At 41.6% G+C, this 21484-nt stretch overlaps 1 protein-coding gene across 4 annotated transcripts in view; it reads left to right on the forward strand.

Moving 5' to 3' along the window:
- The first annotated feature begins 155 nt into the window (after positions 1-155).
- The window catches only part of LOC111976399 (ly6/PLAUR domain-containing protein 6B), a 50095-nt gene continuing 28766 nt past the window's right edge, over positions 156-21484 (forward strand). The window contains exons 1-3 of one of the 4 annotated variants that reach the window (XM_070447745.1): positions 156-313; positions 16276-16326; positions 17974-18160. The gene's annotated coding sequence lies outside the window, so the exon portion shown is untranslated. The remainder of the gene's footprint in view (positions 314-16275; positions 16327-17973; positions 18161-21484) is intronic. The other 3 variants (XM_024005237.2, XM_070447743.1, XM_024005208.2) reach the window with 3 other exon arrangements.

Genomic DNA, 21484 nt, shown 5'->3' on the forward strand with positions numbered 1-21484 from the left:
TTCTGGGAAATTGTGTAATTTTTTAAACAGCTATTATGAACAACTTGTGCGGGGGTGATTTGGGTCCTCACACTTGCCCACGCAAGATTCCCATATCCACTTCTCCTCGAGAGGGAAACTTCACCTGCCCTTCAACCCCGCCCTCCGGTTGGCTTCCCCGCCTCTTCCCGGGTCCCGCTGCGCCTGTAGCCCTGTCAACCACACGGAGACGAGGCAACATGGGTCATACACCGAAGTTGTAGGCGACGAAAAAGATAACTACCTCACCATTTTCAACTAAATCCAGAAACAAACTGACCAAACATTGCCAAAGGTAAGTCAATTGCACGGTTACACGGTTTTGCAATGGAGGAAGGCGCAATAAGTGATTGATAGTGTAGGCTACAGATTTTTGCATAGCCTAATTCATAGGTCACATCTAGCCATTATTGTAAGTATTACAGAAAACGTAATAATAATCATTTATCGAATATGGAAATATTTATAGTAGTGGTAAATTGTGGGGTTTATTTTTTTCTGCTTCTAAGGGGCGCAAATCTTGTTATCGATGGCAACGTAGTAGTTCATTGTTGTGAACTGTTGTCCATTCAGCAGACAGCTGTTGGTGACATGTTTAACCATCGAACAAAGGCCATTGTATTGGTCCATTGAAAATGTATGCGGAACACTCATGCCCAATAGTTTCCAATGGGTTGAGCCATAGGACAAACAATGGACATCTAAGTGTCTGTACTGTGTACTCTTAACTATGGGGTACTGGCAACTGAGGAACAGAAATGGTTATGTTGTGTCACTCACTGCCCATAACTGTGGTCCAAACCACAACACCAATCATTTGACCATTCAACTTAGAGATTTCAACACTAAGTATGATCCAGAATTATGTAAAACGATATGCATTTAGCACCATAATGTTTTGAGTACAGTAACTGCATATTTATGCATATTTCTTTGGCATTTCTTGAGTATTGCTCTCACTTAACGTAGGCCTATAGCTCTCACTCATCATGTAAACATATAGCTGACATGTTGCTCTGAAATCTTACAGTAGTACATATATTTATTTATGTTACGTCATTGTCATTAAACACACAACATATTTGAAATATGAAAACAAGGACATAATTTTGAATGAAATCTAAGCTACCCATAAAGCATCACTCACCAGAGGGTACTTACTTTTGGTTGACTTTGTCCGGACAGGTGGTTCTCAGCATGGTCCCATACACACCAACTGCTGCCAGTAGTCCACCAGTGCACAACCAAAACAAGTTCAAAACAGACTGCCTACCCGCTCTCTTCAAGTCAAGGCTCCATACTTGTACAAGTCTGGTGCTCGGTGTGTGGGAAAAGTAGGGGGGCATGGTGCTGGCATTTGTATTATGCCCTCCCCCCCGGCCTTTAAATCCCAATTCTTCAGACTAGCCCTATTTTCAGCTATATCTCTCATTCTAGCAATGCGCCAACTTGATACTGCAACCTATGCAGGATTATGTTAGGCTTCTCTCTGTCCTTGTCATCCTGTTATCTCGCTCTCTTCCTTTATCAATGCACCCAGCAGCCCCATTTCTTCCACTGTGGCCATCTTCCATTTTCTTTCTTTTTTTCTCTTTCTCTACCCATCTCAAACCTGTCAGCCCCTCTATCAGCCGTGTCCCTCTTCCCTCTATCTCCTGCCATCAGTCATTTTCCAGGGTAGTCAAGAGTGAAACTGAGCCCTCCTCCCCCTTCTTATCATGTCTGTCTGTGTGTTTGTCTGTCAGTCTGCTGTCAGGACAGTGGGAGATCACAGGGGAATTTGGCGATGAGCTGTTTGAAGTGGTACCCTGTTCTTGAGGAGGGCCTCAGCTGATGATGGCCTTAGAGTGGAAAAGGCAGAGAAGAATCCATCCATATGTGTCTGTTTGACTGGTTTCATCAAGGGCCCTCTCCAGTAAGACAGAATAGAGAGTTTATAAATAAAAGGATGAACTTGGGTTACCTGGGTAGTAGGGCTGCACAATTAATCTAATCCACATCAAAATCGCCATATTGACCTGTGCAATATCCATATAGCAAGAGATCCATATCACATGCAATATTTTGAAATGCAACTCAGCCGTGTGTAACGTCTGTAGTTAACTCCGTCTTGTCAGTTTTCAGGCTATTCTGTTAGGTCAAATGCAGTCTACAGATTGTACCAAACAAGGACAATGCTGTTTTCCACTTTGTTTCTTAATATAAATCATTCTATTTATATGGTTCCAACAGTTCACCCAAGTGTTTTGATCTATATCGCAAGTCAAATCTCAATAGTTGGTTAAAAAAAAAAGAATCGCTGATATCATGTAGCTATAGCCTACTGCTGCAACACAGAGATAAGTGTTGCAACCCTGAGCTCTGGTATTGCTCAAACAGTGCTGCTGCACAATGTTTAAAGTTTGACTATCATTTAATTTATTGGGCGCCGGTCCTTGGCAGTAAGATCTAGCTCACAGACTTCTGGGTCAGTGTGTTTATAGTCAAGGAGAAGCACATGTGAAGACATACTACTGCTAATGCTGTGGATAGATAGCACAAGCTGTGTTTTTTATTATTGGATTACGACTCAGTCAGAACATATCTGATAAGAACCCATCTGATATTAAGCATGATGATAATAACGTTTTTTTCCATATGACCATATTTTGCCACATTCTGAGTCCTGATCTTAATCAAAAAATTGTTTTTTTGTATTTTCAGAAAAGCAGTAAATAAGTTCAATTCCTGGTTTCAAAGAAAGATACTAAAGATACCGAAATATATATATATTTTTTTTTAAAGTTGGATGGATGTAATGTACAATAGAATCAACAAAATGTGCCTGTTATCAACAGTAACTACAATGTGGCTTCAAGCACATGTGTTCCTTTTGTTAGTTGCCAGTTTGTTGCAGAAGGTTCTTCATTAAATCATTTGGATACTGGCCAAGGTTTTAAGTTGCTTTTTGGTGTTTTTCTCCCTCTGTGTCGTATAACTGACTTCATCAAGGCCGACCCAACTCGAGGCAATTACACAGGAATCTGAGTGGTCACACACTACCAATTAACTTTTTATCACTCAGCTGAAAAGAGGGGGCCTTGTTCACTGGCCTGCTTTGATTCAGCAGCCACTTTCCCCCCATGAAAAGAGAGGAGAGAGGGAAGGAGACAGATGGAGAGATAGATAGACAGAGTGAGAGAGGGATGGATGGTGGTGAGTTAAGATGACCAGATAGATGGCAAGAAGAAAGGTGGAGAGGGAAAAATAAGTCTTCTCAGTTCTCATTGTCTTCTCAGTTTTTAACCCCCCATTATATCACCCTCCAAACAAACCCCTGCAACAAACCTACTGTTATAAGCACTAATACAAAAGCTACATATTATATAATTGGATGACAAGATGGAAATGGTTTTGTTCAGAAGGCGTTTAGATAAACTCCCCTGCAGCTAGGATTTAACCTTAGTGAAAAACAGGAGCAAAATGWGAACATAGCATTACATGAATGTCATATGATTATGATACGCGAAGACTCCATATGTTGTGAATGCAATGACGTCAAGGCTTTGAGGTATAGGGTCTTAATATATGTTWAAAAAAAGTAAACCTTCAGGCTACACCTCCATCACGTGTCATCTGAGCGCCATGTCATTATGTCATGCAGCCTCCCACCCGGTTTATGTCATTGACAAGATGAGGACAGGCTATCATTGTGTGTAGAGAGAGATTGATGGACGTCACCTACTCAGGCTTCCCCCCATACTTTAACATAGTTACCTCAGGAAATCTGCCTTGCTGTGGAGTCTTAAGAAATTCCCAGTTGAATTAAATGCATATGAGATCATTACAACATTTCCCCATTATTTTCATTGGACTGGTTGTTTTCCAACCCATGGTGTCAAAATAAATAATGCCCATGGAATGCCCCATTGTTGAAAAAGGGGAGTGTCAGTGGTTCCTTGGAGGCTAGTCTTCTGATTGAAGGGGCAGGTGAAAACCTATGATCCAGAACCACAAGGGATGGTTCCTGCACTAATAAGGTCTGGTCTGAGGCACCTGCCCTTTCCCRGTGTTATTTTCATGATTTTAGGATGGATGATGGGGGTTGATGTCCCTGTCCAGAGGTGATGTATGACCCAAAGACAAACAGGTTGCCACAGTGACTGATAAGAGTCGCTTACGAACATTGGCAGATTGCCATTGTGTCCTACCTGAGGAAAACTTGGAATTCATAAGGTTATCTTGAATCAACATTTTAAACTAGGTAGGGTGAGGCAGAAAGAGAGGTGGGAGAGATTTGTCTGAAAACAAGAGCATTTCATTAAGGTACAATTTTCACATCTCTGTGTTCTTGCAGCACTGACTTCTGAATACTTAATAAACTCTGTCATGGATTTATTTACCTTTCGAAGTGGTAGGCGCCCTCTAGTTAGTCTCCGAGGTGGTGAATCACACATGTGGTGTGGAAAGACCTCATTGCCATAAACAGAACACCCAAGTCTTCATTTCTAATCCTGTCCCAAATGAAGAGTTACGAACATACTGATCTTAATGTTGGCACCTGTGAACAGAAAGGGATTTGCCCAGGCCAAAGATGAATCGTTAAAGCAATGGTTCCTTTTTGGACTGCTGAGTTAAGGGAGAGCCCTACGCAGGGCATTGTGTGATTTAATCTCTGCCATGGAACATGTCTTAATAAACAGAAACTGGCACTGCCCCATAGAATGTTCAGGCAGTCTGCACCACCGGCTCTGCACTCAGGTGACATATGTGAAACCATGGGAGAAGAAGGGATTACTATATTCATCCTCGCTGGATAAAACTTCCAGGCATCTCTATTCAATTACCTTGGCCCAAGGCCCAGGTGGAACAACTAAAGGAGTTTAATTTAATCTTAACCTGACAAGAGAACTCCGGGATAGGACCCAATCTCTCATCATCTCTACAGATTAGATCTCCAAGGAGCAAGGTCGACAAAGGCACAGGCAGACTAACTGGGGCAGTCGCCCAATGGCCTGCTCTGGTTCTATTGATTCCACTGTAGGTTCGGAGAAGGAATTGTGTCTCGTTAATTAAAACGATCGAAGACCCTCGACCGTTAAGGAGAAGCTCTCAAAGCTTTAATGAAGATAATCGCCACGTTGAATGGTCCAATTATACAGCCTATTAAACCAGGTACTCGTTTACAAAAAAAAAGTGAAAGTGACTCCATCCAATTGTATAGTTCCTCATGGTACTGAGTGAGTCAATGCACATGAAATGTTTATATTTTGGTGTGACTGTCGAGTTTGACAAAGGATTTTATGTTTAATCTACACTTTCATTACATTTTGGCCTGTTTCCGCCAGTGCCCCTAAAACCGGTGAGAGAAGACAGGAGAAGTAGGCACGTAGTCATCCAGTTCAGAGCAAGTTAGAGGTGGCACATTGAAAAGCTATAAAACCTCATTGTTTTACCGTCAAAATGTATTTCCCAGCTCTACCTGCGTCCTCTTCCAGCTACAAGAAGCCTTTTGTCCATGAATAAAGTGCCTTCTATTGGAAAACACCTGCAATTCCAGGCTCACCTTTTTCATTGAGACTCAGTATCTGATGTTTGAAAGACTGCTTTGTCCTCCTGAGGACCTTTTATGCTACCAATATAAGCAAAGCTTAAGCCTAATATAATTCGGCTTTGTCATGTTTTTAAAAATAATTTTAAACTCTTAAACCCTCTGGATTTTTACAGTTTTTTATGTTTGCCAGTTAACAGTTCATGGGGTCAACTGGCTTAGACAGGCTATAACTATGTGCTGAGTTTCACACATTCCTGCAGGGCTTCATAGGTAGTTGGTTGAACGTAAACTGTATAACACACTAGGTGGGTGGAGTAGTAGACCATTTGAAACCAATTGAAATCTAAGATGAATAAGCCTGATCCTGTAAATCACAGTCAGATCTAACTGTCAAGACACAATAGACATATCTCCACTCTGAGATACCTCTGTCAATAACGGTCTGACACAGCACAAATACGCATTAGTCTCACTATTCTTTCTCAATCTCACAATAGCTCTCAGTTCTTGTGTTGAAGTTGTTAAAGATAGTGTGTTATTACCTACCACTTGTGGAGCTATAGGTACATTATATATACAAAAGTGTGTTATTACCTACCACTTGTGGAGCTATAGGTACATTATATATACAAAAGTATGTCGACATCTCTGTCAGCCATACCCGTTGCTGACAGGTGTATAAAATCTAGTACACAGCCATACAATCTTCATAGACAAACATTGGCAGTAGAATGGCCTTACTGAAGAGCTCAGTGAGCTCACCATCATAGGATGCCACCTTTCCAACAAGTTAGTTTGTCAAATTTCTGCCCTGCTAGAGCTGCCCCGGTCAACTGTAAGTGCTGTTATTGTGGAAACGTCTAGGAGCAACAACGGCTCAGCCATAAAGTGGTAGGCCACACAAGCTCACAGAACGGGGTGCTGAAGCGTGTAGCGTGTAAAAATCATCTGTCCTTGGTTGCAACACTCACTACTGAGTTCCAAACGGACTCTGGAAACAACGTCAGTACACAAACTGTTCGTCGGGAGCTTCATGAAATGGGTTTCAATGGCGGAGCAGCCACACACAAGCCTAAGATCACCATGCGTGTTCTCTGGAGTGATGAATCACGCTTCACCATCTGGCAGTCCGACAGACAAATCTGGGTTTGGCGGATGCCAGGAGAACGATACCTGCCCCAATGCATAGTGCCAACTGTAAAGTTTGGTGGAGGAGAAATAATGGTCTGGGGCTGTTTTTCCTGGTTTGGGCTAGGCCCCTTAGTTCCAGTGAAGGGAAATCTTATGTGCTTCCAACTTTGTGGTAACAGTTTGGGGAAGGCCCTACTTGTTTAAGCATGACAATGCCCCTTTGTAGAAAGCGAGGTCCATACAGAAATGGTTTGTCGAGATTGGTGTGGAAGAACTTGACTGGCCTGCACAGAGCCCTGCACAGAGCCCTGCACAGAGCCCTGACCTTAACCCCATCGAACACCTTTGGGATGAATTGGAACGCRGATTGCGAGCCAGGCTTAATCGCCCAACATCAGTTTCCAAACTCACTAATGCTCTTGTGGCTGAATGGAAGCAAGTCCCCGCAGCAATGTTCCAACATCTAGTGGAAAGCCTTCCCAGAAGAGTGGAGGCTGTTATAGCAAGCAAGGGGGGACCAACTCCATATTAATGCCCATGATTTTGGAATGAGATGTTCGACAAGCAAGTGTCCACATGTCGCATATATTCCCTAGTGGATCAGTTCTGGAGAGTCAACAGCATACTGCCTTCTTGACAGCTGTCAGGGCAAGAATTTGGGCTACTATATTTAGCAAACATTTGGCATTTGTTGTAGCCACCCCCAATGGTGAAGAAGCATTAGTTCCTTGCCTGAATTCCTTCTGTTTAAGGATTTGATGTTTTTTTTCAGATCAAAAACATCCCCAAATGGTTGCTCCACTGATGCCTCAGTAGCGCTCACCCATTTGTACTTGTTGGCTTCACTGCAGAGTGCTTTCTCAGCGATACCCGAGACCGCTCAGGTGGTTTTCTGGGCCATGTCCACCCCTTTCTGCGGCATCCGCGGTGAAAGCGGTTTGATTTCCTGGCAGAGTGGGTGATACAAAGACAGCCCTTGTTTTGGAGACTCCCTTTTCTAGGCTAGTGGGCTGGAACCTGGGGAGCAGGGTGGGAGTGGCAGGGGGGTGGGTGGGGGGGTAAGAGGATGCAGAGGGGCATAATCTGACGGTCAATTAAACTGACCCTAAAACTCACACCCATGTAATGACCAGGAGGGATGGTTCTCCAGGGGACCGAAGCACTGACTTAAGGGAGGCCGGCAAATTTGCTGTCTACCATGGGCAGACAGCATAAAATCTCAATATTACATTCGGTCTTTTCCAAAAACGGTCAAAGACTCACCCAAGTCATAGGTCAAAGACTCACCCAAATCAACAGTCACCCAAGTCYTAGGCTGTTCTCTCTGCTATCGCACCGCAAGCGGTACCGAAGTGCCTAGTCTAGGTCCAAAAGGCTCCTTTACAGCTTCTACCCCCAAGCTATAAGACTGCTGAACAATTCATCAAATGGCCACCAGGACTATTAACATTAACCCCCCCCCCCCTTTGTTTTTACACTGCTTCTATTGTTTATTATCTATGCATAGTCCCTTTACCCCTACCTACATGTACAAGTTACCTCGACTAACCTGTACCCCCGCACATTGACTCGGTACCGGTACCCCCTGTATATATCTGCATTATTGTTATGTAATTTTATTGTTAATTTTTATTGAATTTTTTCCTTTAGTTTATTTAGTAAATATTTTCTTAACTCTATTTCTTGAACTGCATTGTTGTTGTATTTGGCGCATGTGACAAATAAAATTTGATACCGATTAATCGGCCGATTTTTATATATACAGTATATATGTATTTGTAATAATGACAATTACAYCAATACTGAATGAACAATGAACACTTTTATTTTAACTTAATATAATACATAAATAGAAATCTATTTAGTCTCAAATAAATAATGAAACATGCTCAATTTGGTTTAAATAATGCAAAAACACAGTGTTGGAGACGAAAGTTAAAGTGCAATATGTGCCATGTAAAAAAGCTAATATTTAAGTACCTTGCTCAGAACATATGAAAGCTGGTGGTTCAATATTCCCAGTTCTTCAATATTCCCAGTTAAGTTTTAGGTTGTAGTTATAATAGGAATTATGACGCGTCGACTATTTCTCTCTATACCATTTGTATTTCATAAACCTTTGACTATTGGATGTTTTAATAGGCACTTTAGTATTGCCAGCCTAATCTCYGGAGTTGATAGGCTTGAAGTCATAAACAGCGCTGTGCTTCAAACATTGCTAAGAGCTGCTGGCAAACGCAGTAAAGTTTGAATGAATGCTTACGGGCCTGCTGCTTCCTACCACCGCTTAGTCAGACTGCTCTATCAAATATCAAATCATAGACTTAATTATAATATAATAAATAGAGGTCGACCGATTATGATTTTTCAACGCCGATACCGATTATTGGAGGACCAAAAAAAGCCGATACCAATTAATCGGACGATTTGTATATATATATTTGTAATAATGACAATTACAACAATACTGAATGAACACTTTTATTTTAACTTAATWWAATACATAAATAACATCTATTTAGTCTCAAATAAATAATAAAACATGTTCAATTTGGTTTAAATAATGCAAAAACGCAGTGTTGGAGAAAAAAGTACAAGTGCAATATGCGCCATTTAAAAAAGCTAACGTTTAAGTTCCTTGCTCAGAACATGAGAACATATGAAAGCTGGTGGTTCCTTTTTAGTTTGTAGTTATTATAGGAATTTATAGGACTATTTCTCTCTATACCATTTGTATTTCATATACCTTTGACTATTGGATGTTCTTATAGGCACTTTAGTATTGCCAGCCTAATCTCGGGAGTTGATAGGCTTGAAGTCATAAACAGCGCTGTGCTTCAAGCATTGCAAAGAGCTGTTGGCAAATGCAGGACAGTGCTGTTTGAATGAATGCTCTACGAGCCTGCTGCTGCCTACCACCGCTCAGTCAGACTGCTCTTTCAAATAACAAATCATAGACTTACTTACAATATAATAAACTCACAGAATTACGAGCCTTAGGTCATTAATATGGTCAAATTCGGAAACTATCATTTTGAAAACAAAACGTTTTTTCTTTCAGTGAAATACGGAACCGTTTCGTATTTTATCGAATGGGTGGCAACCCTAAGTCTAAATATTGCTGTTACATTGCACAACCTTCAATGTTATGTCATAATTATGTAAAATTCGGGTAAATTAATTACGGTCTTTGTTAGGAAGAAATGGTCTTCACATTGATGTTTATGGTTAGGTACATTGGTGCTACGATTGTGCTTTTTTCGCGAATGCGCTTTTGTTAAATCATCACCCGTTTGGCGAAGTAGGCTGTGATTCGATGATAAATTAACAGGCACCGCATTGATTATATGCAACGCAGGACAAGCTAGTTAAACTAGTAATATCATCAACCATGTGTAGTTAACTAGTGATTATGTTAAGATTGATTGATTGTTTTTATAAGATAAGTTTAATGCTAGCTAGCAACTTACCTTGGCTCCTTGCTGCACTCGCGTAACAGGTGGTCAGCCTGCCACGCAGTCTCCTCGTGGATTGCAATGTAATCAGCCTTAATCAGCGTCCAAAAATGCTATATACTATAGTTATCACATTTCACATTGGATTTATTATCGACTAAAAGGTAAGACGTGCCTTTATTTGAATTCTGGTGCCACTCTGCACACACAAGCTTGGTAGCTAGCTAGCTAGGTAGTTTTGGTCCAACATTAAAGCAACTCTCTGAAGTTCAAAAAGTTCCTTTTATAGAAGCTGGTCCTCGGTAGGTGTAATTCTGTGGGCCTAATTCAGATAATATATGTCATAACATCAAAATGCCCAGCGCGTCAAAGAAGGCCTCCTTCACCCTCTCGCTCTCTCCTCACCAACAAAATTTAATTTGCATCTCGCGCCCTATACTTGTCTGTCGAATGCATGTAAACAACTATAGCTTTTGCACGCTCAATAGCAAGTTGCTCTGTCCGCAGTGATTGGTGAAGTAATTTAATGTCGAGCTAATTGTAAAATATATATATTTCGGAGGGAACGATATAAACCGTAAATTCTTTTGGGGTTGAAACTGTTCAGAGCTTAATTTCCAACCCCTGATTGCAATACATATATAATCTTGAGAATCACAATACATATATAATCTTGAGAATCACAATACATATCGTATGGGACCTAAATATCAAATATCGCGAGGTCCCTGGCAATTCCCAGCCCTAATGTGTGGCCAATATGTAGAACATGACATCATCTTGACATGATGCAACTGGAATGAGTCAATTACAGTAGAAGGGTGTTTTCTTTCCCTCTCTTTTTCTGTCATTCAGAATCAAAATGACCCCAGATTCTGCACACAGAAAAACAAACCTATACCCAAGGGTCGAACAATCAGGTTCCTTTCCTCTGCTCCGCTCCACCCCTCGCCTCTCACTGAGGCAGGACAAGATGAGATCAGATGACAACCACACATTACCCCACCTCAATACATCATCTCACCTCCTCTCCTCCACTATATCACTGTATACCCACCTGAAATGGCCAGGGGGAAGGCAAGGCAATCTTAAGTATTGGTTTGACACTGTACCACAACCTGTTACCCCCTGGGGCTGTGTTTTCAATGAGAGGGATGTCTTTGGCACGCAAATAATCCATTTATGCACAAATGTTGTACCACAGTGATTCCCCCAGCCTTTTCACTTGACTGATGTCATTTTTTTGTTGTCATTGTAAAACAATGCAGTGCATGTAGGCCAGAGATGCTTTGCAAGAGACCTACATAGAAGTCTTTCTACAGGAAACTGTACAGTACAAGAAAATATAGCATGCATATATTGTATAGCCTAAATAGATTTAGGGTTGACCCCATTTAGTCGACTGGTCGATTGTTTGGTGTATAGGCTGTTGGTCGACTGTGGTTTGTTTGGTCAAGCAGTTGCAAAACAATATAATATGGCACACGAGACACCTGTCTGATTCGTGCCTGTCTCAGTGGCCTATTCCATTGCGGAATGGCTTAGATGCACAAAGCGCGTCTCTCTCCAGAATGCTCTCTCTTGTAAATGTGTGCGCATTCATTGTTTTTTAACTCATTGTGTGAATTGTTTGCCCTTTGATTGTTAGTGTCTATCAATTCACCATTACATATATCACCAGTAGTACATTTACCGTTAATCATTTCTAATCAATAATGTTTGTTTGGTTTCGGTAATTTCTGTTAAAGGTGCTCAATGCACCTGCTAAAATTCGAATCGCCTAATTTTGGTTTGTGACAAAACAAGCAAGTATATAGTAGAGAATCCTTGTACCATCTAAACCACTGTGAAATATATTTTCCATAACCAACAATATTGTACTTTCAGCTGTTTGAATCTGGTGTACAAAAACTGACAGTAAAAGAAGCAAAAACTGAACATAAGAAGCATAAAAATAGCGCTGCACACATAGAACAGATCTACCGCTTCTTAGACTTGGACTTAATGAGAATGCCATATCTATAACGCACATTTCTATGTGAATTTGGTTGGGTCACCCAAAAAGTTATATATTGCAGCTTTAATGCATTCAATATATTATTATTACAGTCATTATTACATTACCGTTCTCATTGTTGGAGTGGACACTTGTTTGCAGAGCTCACAACCTATGTTACACTTGTGAGAAACAAGTGTTGGTTTATTTAATTCCATTTACGAGTTTTGTCAATTTATTAATTGTATTTTGTTTGGAGTGCTCCTGTCAATGTTGAGTAAGGATACACACCTGGTTACTTGTAGAAGTAGGCCTAGGCTACCTGGCCTGCGCACACGTGTATATATTTGGGGATGTCTGATAGTATTTCTGATTGCCTCGAGTGTTCTGGGGTATGACACGACACGCTTGGCACACCTGTATTTGGGGAGTGTCTCGCATTCTTCTCTGCAGATCCTTTCAAGCTCTGTCAGGTTGGATAGATATTGTCGCTGCASAGCTATTTTCAGGTCTCTCCAGAGATGTTCAATTGGGTTCAAGTCCAGGCTCTGGCTCTTGGGGACCTGCAGACATATTTTGGTACCGTTCCCCAGATCTGTGCCTTGACACAATCCTGTCTCGGAGCTCTACGGACAATTCCTTGGACCTCATGGCTTGGTTTTTGATCTGATATGCACTGTCAATTGTGGTACCTTATATAGACAGGTGTGTGCCTTTCTAAATCATGTCCAATCAATTGAATTTACCACAGGTGGACTCCAAGTTGTAGAAAGATCTCAAGGATGATCAATTGAGCTCAATTTCGAAGTCTCATTGCAAAGGGTCTGAATACTTATGTAAATAAGGTTAAAAAAAATTATACATTTGCAAAAGAATAAGTATAAACTGTTTTGTGATATATTTGTTTTAAATACATTTTAGAAAAGACTGTAACGTAACAAAATGTGGGGAAAAATCAAGGGGTCTGAATACTTTCCGAATGCACTMTATTTAAAAAATAATAATTCCAGCTATCTCCCTTTTGATAACCACCAAGCCTCTGGAAAAATGTCATGCTCTGATCCAGTGGAAACGTCATGAAATACCTAATTACTTCTTATCCCTTGCGCAAATACAGCTGTGTCTGTCAGGAGCTCACTGGCATGGGAAACTCTGATGGCCCAGAATAGTTGATACAATGTTGCAAGCTTTCTAGCATGAGCTGTGGGCCTGACCTAGTTGCTAGTTAATACAATTAGTCAAGTTCATTACAGACAGGCAGAGTAGAGAGATAAATGTGATTGAAGAACATGAACAAACCTCCATGCGTATCCCTATTTGATTTAGGGGCTCCCGAGTGGCGCAGCGGTCTAAGGCACTCCATCTCAGTGCAAGAGGCGTCACTACAGTCCCTGGTTTGAATCCAGGCTGTATCACATCCGGCCGTGATTGGGGGTCCCATAGTGCGGCACACAATTGACCCAGCATCGTCTGGGTTTGGTCATCATTGTAAATAAGAGTTTGTTCTTGACTGACTTGCCTAGTTAAATAAACATTTACATTTGTATTTTTATGTATAGGATTTTTTTATCAGGATATTTTTTTACCTGCAATGTTTTTATTTGATGGCTTTATGTAGGCTATTTTCTACCTAGTTGGCAATAGAACAAAAATATGTTATTATAATTTAAATGAAACTGTTCCACGAAAATGTGCATATGAAAATCTTAACTAGCACGCAGTTTGGTAGAAATGGTAAGATAAATTGTAACTTGGCACTTCACATAAAAAAGGTTGCCGACCCCTGGTGTAGCCTATTACCAACAACATCAAGAGCTTAATGGCAGAATCTGTGGCCAGCGGGAGGTGGAGGGTCAGGGACAGGTTTTTCTCTTCTGGTTACCCTTCTCCCTGGATCCCTCGAGAGTAATTTGTGTGTCTTAATTATTTCATCAAACTGTGTTCTTAAAGCATCAGACAAGCTCAGTGCATATTGTTTTTTTTTTTAACACCGGGTATAAGGGCACAAGGCGAGACCCAGATGCAGACACAGGAGGCAGATGGTTAGAGTCCAAGATGTTTATTAACAATCCAAAAGGGGTAGGTAAGAGAATGGTCATGGACAGGCCAAAGGTCAAAACCAGTTCAGAGATCCAGAATGGCAGGCTCGAGGTCAGGGCAGGCAGAATGGTCAGGCAGGCGGGAATGGAGTCCAGAAAACAGGCACAGGCAAAAGCGGGAGGACTAGTAGAAGAGAATAGAAAAGTAGGAGCACGGGAAAAAACACACCGGTTGACTTGAACATACAAGATGAACTGGAACAGAGAGACAGGGATAAGTACACCAGGGAAAATAAGCGACACCTGGAGGGGGTGGACACAATCACAAGGACAGGTGAAACAGATCAGGGTGTCTATATATGGAAAAATACACATTTAAACATTTCGACCAAACAATCGTTTTTTTGTCGGGGCTACCCTAGTAGTTTTAGTATCAGCCTACGTAATCAAAGGCAATGTTGAGAAGTTTTCTGCATCTTTTATTACACATGTCAAACTATATCTGAAAACTGATGAACATCATACTGTACAATGGATAAATGAATACAGTTATTATCAGGACTCAGGATAAGACCCAGATGCCGACAATTAACATCTGCAATTCGAACTAACAAAATGGGTCAGTAACCCAGTGCAGAGTCAGTAAGGTACAGAACGGCAGGCAGGCAGAGGTCAGTAATCCAGGGCGGTGTCAGAAAGGTACAGAACAGCAGGCAGGGCCAGGGCAGGCAGAAAGGTCAAAACCGGAGGGACTAGAAAACAGGGACTAGAGCGAACAGGAGTACGGGGATAAACACGCTGGTAGGCTTGATGAGATAAGACAGACTGGCAACCAACAAACAGAAAACACCAGTATAAATGCATGGGATAATGGGGAAAATGGGCAACAGCTGGAGGGGGGTGGAGACAAGCACAAGACAGGTGAAACAGATCAGGGTGTGACAGTTATCTCCTAGCTAATGGTTGACTCTAATCAGATGGTTGTGTAATACTGCGTGTAACGCTGCGTCCCATGCAGAACACTTAGGTTAGTTTTTATATGGCCATTACCAGGCAGTGAAAACATAGTAAACTCCATCCACCTGGATTGGTTTAGGTCCTGTATTATAACTTCAAAGCCCTCAGAGAAAGCTGCATAGATGAGATCTTGTCTGACATAATCTGATTTAGAGAGAAAAAGTGAAAAAGGAGAGATGAAGTTAACGTTTTTCCTAAAGGCATTTTGACCGACCACAGACCACAGACATAATATAGATTTCGGAGCAGCCTTTGAGGATAGATGTTTGTTTTGCTTCCAGCTATTCTCTAGATAGGTCCTTTGTCACACTTCACTGGCTTTGTTTACTATAATCCCCTGTCTTCAAGTCATTACTGAAATGGCACCAGTCATGTGAACCAACATGGTTTCACCTTCTGAGTGCAGACTCATCTGACTGTTAAACTTTATAGTACAAGCAACTGGCACATTTTTGTTAGAACGGTGATTTCCATAATGATCAGGTATTCTTCATTCAATTTTGTGACTTGCTTTTAAAGGCACCTAATCCCTCTGCAAGTTGGTCCTCACACATAGTCATTTTCCAAAGCGTTCAGCCCAGGCTATATAGGCCTACCAAAGGGAGGTCAACCTCCAGTCTAGACATGCTAGACCATCCACAGCAGGAGACACATCTCGATGGCCTTCTCGAAGCTCTGGTGTTGATCAGAGGGTTGTCGACAGCCTGAGTGGTTTTACAACCAGTGTGTCTGCCTGGGCTCTGACTGCCTGATATTGTCAAACAAGAGGGAGAACGACCCATGCACACAAAAGAGCAGTAAAGCCTGAAGAAAAGGCCTCTTGGGTTTTATAGGGCCTTAGGCCTGAGGGGTTTGTGACAGAGAACTGACCAGCCCCTTAGTCACTTCCTGTGTTGGATCTACATAGTAAAGCGTGTGCGTGGGAGAGGACGAGAACAAAGAACAAAGATGGGGAGATGTTTAAACCACACTCCAAAGGAAGCGGGAACTTGGTTTTGTTTAGAGCAGACAGTGACCGAACCTGCTTGTTTGGAGAACAGTGGGGGTACTTCTCTTACCACTTCTCCTTTTCTTTTTATGTAAAAGAACACAGAAGACAGAGAGACTCTGATTGAAGATTTTATCAGGATATCTCAGGTAATTCTGTTCGTATGCTCTTCGTTGATGTTCCTCACTCTTCTTCTCATCTCTGTTTTCCTCCTGTGCATTCTGCAACATGTTTGTACTTGTTTGTGATTGTATCCTAACTGTTATAGCTATTGCATTATTGGAATGCCTTCCACTTAAGTGATACAGCAAAACAAAACATGCACAGAGACAGTGAGAGAGAGCACATTTTTCCTGAGCCCTCTGAAGTATAATATGACCTCCAGTGGGAGATTTATTGAAGATGAGTCCTGTGGCATCCCTTTGAGTCGTCGGCTCAATAAGGCCCTGGTGCGCTCCAGCCACACACACAGTAACCTGAGCCCCTCTCTCTACTTCCTAATGGGGGCTTCTAATGGCCAGCGCATTCCTGTGGGCAGCACTTCTTAGTGATGGTTTCTCTCTGTGCACGATGGCTTCTCGTGCCAGTAGGATGCTGAGGGAAGTTCACTTTCTGCCTGCCATGCGGGCCTGATGCAGCCAGCACCACTCAACCACTCAGGGCTGTTTGCTCACCTGCCCACTGTGAGGTCGACATGGCCAGCTGTTTCTGTGTGGCTGAGATTGTGGGAATGGCTCATAGAACAAACACCCTGCTTTACACACAATACCCCCCCCAACCTTGTAATCAAATCGTATTTGTCAAATGCGCCGAATACAACAGGTGCAGACGTTACAGTGAAATACTTACTTACAAGCCCTTAACCAACAATGCAGTTTTAAGAAAATACCTAAAAAAAAAAAGTATGAGATAAGAACAAATAATTAAAGAGAAGCAGTAAATAACAATAGCAGGGTTATATACAGGGGCTACTGGTACAGAGTCAATGTGTCAATGGGCGGGGGCACCGGTGTCGAGGTAATTGAGGTAATTATGTACTGATGTGGTGTACTCCTCAATGCCATCGGAAGAATCCCGGAACATATTTCTGTCTGTGCTAGCAAAATAGTCCTGTAGTTTAGCATCTGCTTCATCTGACCACTTTTTTATAGACCGAGTCACTGGTGCTTCCTGCTTAATTTTTTTTTTTATTGTAAGCAGGAATCAGGAYGATAGAATTATGGTCAGATTTACAAAATGGAGGGCGAGGGAGAGCTTTGTACACGTCTCTGTGTGGAGTAAAGGTGGTCTAGAATTGTTTTCCCTCTGGTTGCACATTTAACATGCTGATATAAATTAGGTAAAACTGAATGCAGCCATTAAAGTCCCCGGCCACTAGGAGCGCCACCTCTGGATGTGCGTTTTCCTGTTTGCTTATGGCGGAATACAGCTCATTGAGTGCGGTTTTAGTGCCAGCCTCGGTCTGTGGTGGTATGTAGACAGCTACGAAAAATACAGATAAACTCTCTAGGTCGATAGTGTTGTCTACAGCTTATCATGAGATACTCTACCTCAGGCGAGCAAAACCTTGAGACTTCCTTAGATATTGTGCACCAGCTATTGTTTACAAATATGCATAGGCCCCCGCTCCGTGTCTTACTAGAAGCTGTTGTTCTATCCTGTCGATGGAGTGTATAACCCGCCAACTGTATGTTCTTAATGTCGTGTTCAGACTCAGTGAAACATAAGATATTACAGTTTTTAATGTCCCGTTGGTAGGATATACGTGCTTTCACTTTGTCCCATTTATTTTCCAGCGATTGAACGTTAGGAAGGCAAGGGCAGATTTGGCACTCGTCACCTGATCCTCACAAGGCATTCAGATCTCTTTCCGCGAAACCTACGTTTCCTTTTCCAGCGAATCACAGGGATCTGGGCCTGGTCGGGCGTCTGTAGTATATCTCCTGCATCTGACTCATTGAAGAACTCCTCGTCCAATTTGAGGTGAGTAATCCCAGTTCTGATGTCCAGAAGCTCTATTCGGTCATAAGAGACGGTAGCAGCAACATTATGTACAAAACAAGTTATGAGCAACGCGAAAAAACAAACAAAATAGCATGGTTGGTTAAGAGCCGATAAGACGGCAGCCATCCCCTCCGGCACCATCTTGTACGTTTTAGATTGTGTTCAGAATAACTGAGGCAATAGAGATGCATGCCAAAAACAAAAGACAAAACTTTCCATGATTCAGCAGCTCGTTACACCACAGGGCGTCCTTGCCCCACCAACATCCTACCCTATAACACCTCCAAATCCATGACTCAAGACTTTCTCCCTTTTCTCCTTCCCCCCAATCAACTGCAGCTAAAAAATAGGGACTCTCATTGTATTCCATGTCCACTCAGGTACCCACAACCCTCAAGGCGTCACTGAGTATTGTCATACAACAAGCCATGCTGACACTAGTGACGGGTGTGTCCACTTACATACAGTCCCTCTCATGAAGCGACTCGCCCTCTTTCTACTTCTCTACCTTTAACAACATTGCCTACTGTAGAGTCCAATACCCGGCTGCCAAAAACAAAGCTATAAATCTGTCATTTGTATTGGCCCAGGGCTTTCCAAACTGGTAGAGTGTAACAGTATACAGACAATGGCTGAAACATTTCAGTTTAAAGCTGTCAGAAGAATATTTTTTCTCACTCTTTCTCTCTCTGTTTTTCTTTTGGTGTCACCTTGATGTAGATGGTCTGAAGAGAATTTCACCGCACCACGAACCTCTTGTTCGTCTCTCTCCTTAACTGATACAGACACCATAAACAGTCATTACCCTATCAGTTCATCCAACCACAGGTAGCTTCATGATTGATCAAATAAACCAGAAGACAAATATGATCAGTTGATTAACTTCCACAGTTTTATGAAAGTCAAATCAAAGCAGACACTTCATTCTTAGAAGTCATGCACTATTATATTGTGTCTTCAGTCATGTGTATTGTGAAAATATCTGCATATCTTATTAAAATCCAGTCTTACTGGTCTATTAAGTGTCTTAAAGGTCTAATGCAGCCGTTTTGATCTCAATATCAAATAATTTCTGGGCAACAATACCTTACTGTGATGTTTTCAATTAAAATAGTAAAAGAAATGAAAAAATTACCTCTTACAAGGATCGGTGTCCGGCTAGCGGGACAACTTCCGGTGAAGCTGGAGGGCGCGCAATTCAAATAAATATTCATAAATATTATGGATTTTAAACATTTAGGTACATATAAGTGTCGGCTGAAAGCTTAAATTCTTGTTAATCTAACTGTGCTGTCCGATTTACAGTAGCTATTACAGTGAAAATATGCCATGCGATTGTTTGAGGATGGCGGCCCACATCAAAATATTTTTCCACCGGCACAGGTTTCATACATTCACATATAACGATTAAATATTCACTTACTTTTTGAAAATCTTCCTCTGATTTGTCATCCAAAGGTTCCCAGCTATAACATGTAGTGTTGTTTTGTTAGATAAAATCCTTCTTTATATCCCAAAAAGTCAGTTTAGTTGGTGCCATTGATTTGAGTAATCCACTCGTTCAACTTGCAGAGAAAGGAATCTGAAAATCTACCCCCTCAACTTTGTTTCAACAAGTCAAATATATTTCTATTTACTCCTCAGATACCCTAAAATGTAATCAAACTATAATATTTATTTCGGAAAGAAGTATGTTCAATAGGAAACCGATTTTAGCAGGTGCATAATTTCTTCATGGCGCACGCAAACATGAATTTCCAAGACAGTGTCCTTCTACTAAAACTGTTATTTCTTATTCGTTTTTGAAGTTACAAGCCTGAAACCTTGAACATAGCTTGCTTACACCCTGTGGAAGCCATAGGAATACATTTTACAATATGACCTTTCTCTTGCATTTCTAAGAGGATGGTCTCTCAAAAACAAACTTCAGGTTGGTTTTTCTTTGGATTGTCTCCCACCATATCTATTGTGTTATATTCTCCTACGTTATTTTAACATTTCTACAAACTTKAAGGTGTTTTCTTTCCAATGGTAAGATAAGCATATCCTGGCTTCAGGGCCTGAGCTACAGGCTGTTTACTTTGGGCACGTCATTCAGACAGGAAATGGTGAAAAAAGGGGCCTATCCCTAAGAGTTAAAGAGCAATTTCTCAAGCTAAAATGTAGCTAGGACTGTGTGTGAGTGGTTTAAGTGAGGAGGGGAAAACAGAAAAGTAGCTGTTATTGGCAGAGAGGTTTGGAACTGTCTTTCTTATTGGTCTATTAACTAATTTACCTAATTGTGAGGTCCCTGTGCAAGGCCCAAACTCTCTCCCACCGAAACAGTAAAAATGTTTTATCATAATTTTTACAATTTCACAGTATTATTCCAACTCCATAGTGTGGAAATATATACTGAACAAAAATATAAACGCAACATGTAAAGTGTTGGTCACATGTTTCATGGGCTGAAGTTAAAGATCCCCAAAATGTTCCATATGGACAAAAAGCTTATTTCTCTCAAATTTGGTTGACAAATTGGTTTACATCCCTGTTAGTGAGCATTTGTCCTTTGCCAAAATAATCCATCCACCTGACAGGTGTGGCATATCAAGAAGCTGATTAAACAACATGATCATTACACAGGTGCACCTTGTGCTGGTGACAATAAAAGGCCACTCTAAAATATTTTGTCACACAACACAATGCCACAGATGTGTCAAGTTTTGAGGGAGCGTGCAATTGGCATGCTGACTGCAGGAATGTCCACCAGAGCTGTTGCCAGAGAATTTAATGTTAATTTCTCTACCATAAGCCGCCTCCAACATAATTTTAGAGAATTTGGCAGTACGTCTAACCGGCCTTACAACCGTAGACCACATGTAACCACGCCAGCCCAGGACCTCCATATCCTACTTGTTCACCTGCAGGATCGTCTGAGACCAGCCACCCAGACAGCTTATGAAACTGTGGGTTTGCACAACGGAAGAATTTCTGCACAAACTGTCAGAAAGGTCTCAGGGAAGCTCATCTGTGTGCTGGTCGTCCTGTTCTTGACCTGACTGTAGTTCAGCGTCGTAACCGACTTCAGTGGACAAATACTCACCTTCGATGGCCACTGTCAAGCTGGAGAAGTGTGCGCTTCGCCGATGAATCCCGGTTTCAACTGTACCAGGCAGATGGCAGATAGTGTGTATGGCGTCGTGTGGTCAAGCAGTTTGCTGATGTCAACGTTGTGAACAGAGTGCCTCATGGTGGTGGTGGGGTTATGGTATGGGCAGGCAGGCATAAGCTACGGACAATGAACACAATTGCATTTTATCG

This window comes from Salvelinus sp. IW2-2015, linkage group LG2, assembly GCF_002910315.2.
Source record: "Salvelinus sp. IW2-2015 linkage group LG2, ASM291031v2, whole genome shotgun sequence".
Classification (NCBI taxonomy): Eukaryota; Metazoa; Chordata; class Actinopteri; order Salmoniformes; family Salmonidae; genus Salvelinus; species Salvelinus sp. IW2-2015.